This window comes from Pinus tabuliformis, chromosome 2_2, assembly GCF_031772625.1.
Source record: "Pinus tabuliformis cultivar Carrire ecotype Pingquan chromosome 2_2, CPIR1, whole genome shotgun sequence".
NCBI lineage: Eukaryota > Viridiplantae > Streptophyta > Pinopsida > Pinales > Pinaceae > Pinus > Pinus tabuliformis.
The window spans coordinates 535,629,067-535,633,222 of record NC_142300.1 but is presented as its reverse complement, the minus strand read 5'-3'; the positions used below and the strand labels follow the sequence as shown (position 1 = coordinate 535,633,222).

General features: G+C 35.1%; 1 pseudogene; it reads right to left on the bottom strand.

Annotated features, from left to right (window-relative positions):
* Nucleotides 1–2,217: 2,217 nt before the first annotated feature.
* LOC149193714 (DNA topoisomerase 2 pseudogene) lies at nucleotides 2,218–2,847 on the bottom strand (annotated as a pseudogene).
* Nucleotides 2,848–4,156: the final 1,309 nt, after the last annotated feature.

Below are 4,156 nucleotides of genomic sequence, written 5' to 3'. Positions count from 1 at the left end.
ACTATAGGCCCCATGTCCAATGTTGTATGGTTCTCTACACAAAAAACTTAGGGATTTAAACATCATGTACAACATATAAATCCCCAATCCTTTCTTTCTGCTTCTTGTTTTTGTGTTTCTACTTTCATTTTGAAGTGTCCAGGGTATCTTATTTTTTGTAGTCACAAACCAACCTTGAAATTATGTGATATGTTGTATTGAAAATGGTTTTCTAAGCAATATGTTGCACAGGTGGACCTCTGTCAAAATGACCTCTGTCTAGCATGCACTCAACTTTGTATTGGGAGTGTAAGATGAATGGAAGATGTATAGGTGAACTAGAATCAAGTATGGTGATTTCACATTCAGGCATGAGATGTTTCCATCAAGCACATCTACAAAACCTACACAGTTCACCTGAGATCACTCTAAATCCTGTAGAAGAATTCTCATGTCTATCTTCAATTAATTTATGCTATGATGAATCTTTGAAGGTTTATCTTTTTCAATGAGTATCATTGAATTTTTCCTACAACAAATTCAGCCTGTGTGCAATCACCATGTCACCTCCTTTCACAATTTGCTATTGATTAATATTAATGTCAAATCTATCCAAGTAAGCTCTCACAATGTTGATTCTGATTAGCATCTTGCTGTTGTTCCTATAAATAATCCATTAATATTTCCTTAAGTGTTGTTGTCTCATTAATCTCTTTCCTATAGGAACTCTCTCAACCAAAACATTGGTCATGACATTCACACCATTTATTTCCTCATAAGGTAGATCCTAATAGAACTCATCATGTTAATAATTGTTAAGAAAAGGTTTTAAAAGTATTCACCTACCAATAAATGAGGTCAAGCCCATGTCCTCTATTTGGTAAAAGAAGAAAAAACATCAGTAAAGACACTTAGACCCCTACTCCACATATCAATTACATTGAAATAGGTACTTCATTCTGGTATTTAACTGGACAGTCTGCTGGATTTTGGTTGGTACATCAGCCAACTGAGGTAACACCATGGAATTTCTTGATCATGTGTCTCTGTCCATACCTTTATATATGCCACATATTCAACCCAATTTATATCTTAAGAAATATCCTACTCTAGCAGGGATATGGAATGGCTTTAGTTTTGACACCAAACCTGGAAGTTCCTAATTCATCTAGTTTGTTTGGTTTCTTCTCTCCATGAGTGTTTTGGGTTGTCATGGGAGAGTACTCCACTTATGAAATCCATTGTTGCTGACACATAGAGACCTTAGAGTGAAATGGGTATTTCTCCCATGAGATTATTCTTGCATATTCTCACACTTTCAAGGCTTGCCTATGTGCCAGAAATCAAAGGCAAGTACCCACACTTGGAAGAGAACTCAAAGTTGTTATGTAGCTACTTAACCCAATTCCAATTCCAAAGGTACAAAACTTGATGAATAATAGAACTCAAAGTTGTTATACTGCTACTGAGCTCAATTCCATACAAACAGAGATCTCAATGAGTTAAAACTCAATCCATGGACCATTGAAGAGTTAGATTCAACATTTAGTATTGCAATGTGAATATATGAAATACACCAACCTTATCTATGCATTCATAAGCAACATCTAACAAACACCTTTGGCATCTAGATTTTAGTGTTTTAGTGGAAATGAATGAAGCATTGTATAAACAGAATTCAATATTTTGGGAGATCCATTCAATGCTTTATAGAAGGGAACAAAAACAAGTAGCCAAAACTAGGTTACGGGTAAGACTCTGGATAATAGGCAACAAAACCATAAAAGAAAGTATATGCTCTGTAATCTTAATAAGAAATGAACATGTCTAGTAGAGTAAATCTATCTAAGTCCAGAAAAGATGGAAAAAATGAGCCTCAGAGAAGAATATAACTCAGACAACTTTTGACAAACAACCATGTCATAGAAAGGTCAACAAATGTTCTCGATCTGAAAACCCTGTTAAGGGATCACATCTTGGTATGAACGTTCTGAGACAAACCCTTTTTGAAAGACAAAAGAGAACAAAGCTGAGTAATGGGTAAGGACTTTGATAACAAGAAACAAACCCATAAAAAGAAAGGATATGCTCTGTAATCATAATAAGAAATGAACACATCTGGAATATTAAAGCTATCCGAGTCCAAAAAAAATGGAATATAACTCAGGCCACTTCTGACAAACAACCATGTTAGTAGAAATATACTCAAATGTCCTTACTCTAAAAGCCCTAAAAGCCCTAGAGGGACTCCCCATACAAAACTAAGCAAAAGCAGAGACAATAAGCACTGAGCCATACCTGCTTATACTTTTTCTGCCTCTTCCCATTGATAGTCTCAATAATAAACTTGGTAGAAAAGATATTAGCCAGCTTGGCACCATACCCATTCCTTCCACTGGTGGTCTTCTTCTCAGAGTCATCATAGTTACTGCTCATTAACAGATGCCCAAAGATCATCTCCGGCACATACACGCCCTCCTCTTGGTGAATCTCCATGGGAACACCATCTCCATTGTTGTAAACGTTGATGCAATTATCCTCCATGTTGTTGGTCACCTTCACGGAATCCATGGAGGGATCTCGCTGCTTGTTATCGGCCGCATTGACGAGGATCTCATCGAAAATCTTGTAAAGACCTACCACATATGAGATGCTCCGGTGAACCATCTCATTGCCTTCGTAAACCTAGAGGGATTGGGTATGCTTCTCGATGGAGCTAACATAGCTGTTAGGACGAAGTAGGATGTGCTCCAGCTAAGTCTTCTTCTGGTATGTTTCTTTGTTGGTTTTACCCACGTCATTTCTGTTGGCTTGTTGGATGTTGATGGTATTGCTCGACTGTAATGGATGCTTTTCCTTGCCTACCATGACACATAGATTATGTCCAATGGGGATCAGGGAAAAGGGATGCTTTGGGTTTTCCAGGCTCTACACAAAATACACAATCCAAACAACCCACACCTCTGTCAAATCCATGTTGTGGATTGTTTGTATTTTAATGGGTTTGAAAAAAGAATTATTGATCGAGGTCTTGAGGGAAAGTGTGTTGTTTTGGGAAAATATGAGAAAGATGAGCGTTAAATAGTTTTACAGTTTGTGTGGCATAATAATTTGAAAAACAATAGAACTACAACTTTTATAACTTGACCTCAGAATAGTGAACCTAGATTCTAATTAATTTTTATAATTATGTATTAGTTGTTCAATGATATGAAGGTAGAATTTTTTCATAAGGATTAAGCTTTGGATTTGATGGCAACTTATGCTCTTCAAAATATTTCTCGTAGCATTGGATAAGATTTTATTTGTTCCATAACCTTCTATATCACAATGATAATGATTTTCCTCGTATCTTATATATATTATAGTTCGAGTTACTTAAAAGCATTTGAGAACACTTATACTTGTTATTTTGTGTTTTTGGGTTTGTTTCTAGTGACTATTGTCATAAATTTTATGAGATAATCATGTTATGTTAAAAAAAATAAAGGTAATTGGTTAATTAGATGATGAGTATTACATGATTTATTAGATCATTACATTCTGTATTTTCTAAATTTGATGAATAAAATTTCATATTAAATCGAAAGTATGTTGTTTTGGGAAAATATGACAAATATTTGACAGAGATGGCTAGGAAATAACCTAATTTTGGCGTCAGTTTATGTCTATGGAGCTTCCAAGAGTGCTCCATGGAAGGAACCTCATCCTAGAATTTTAAGCAAGTTAAGATAATTTCAAGAATGGATTCCTAAGAACTCTCCTGTAGTGATTTTATCTCAGGCATATTTCTCCATTGGGAGAAAAAAAACCTGAGTGAATTCACTATTAACACAATTTTGCATAGATTTAATTGAATCTTGGTCAAACACTTACTCCATTTTCTAGGTTGAGTCTATCAACTTTTATTTTAGCTTTCAATATCCCATTTTCATTTGATCTATGATGCCATATTTCAATCTATACATGCTATTCAACTTGAGATCATCAATAAAAAAAAACATTGACTATAGTCACTTCCAATCTATACATGTCATTCAACTTGAGATCATCAATCACAAAAACAACATCAACTATAGCCAATTCAATCCTCTATCAACTTTTCCCACACCCTGAAAAGTCATGCCAAGAAAGGCACAAAGTTTAGGGCACATGTCATTATATTTCTTGTTTTCCA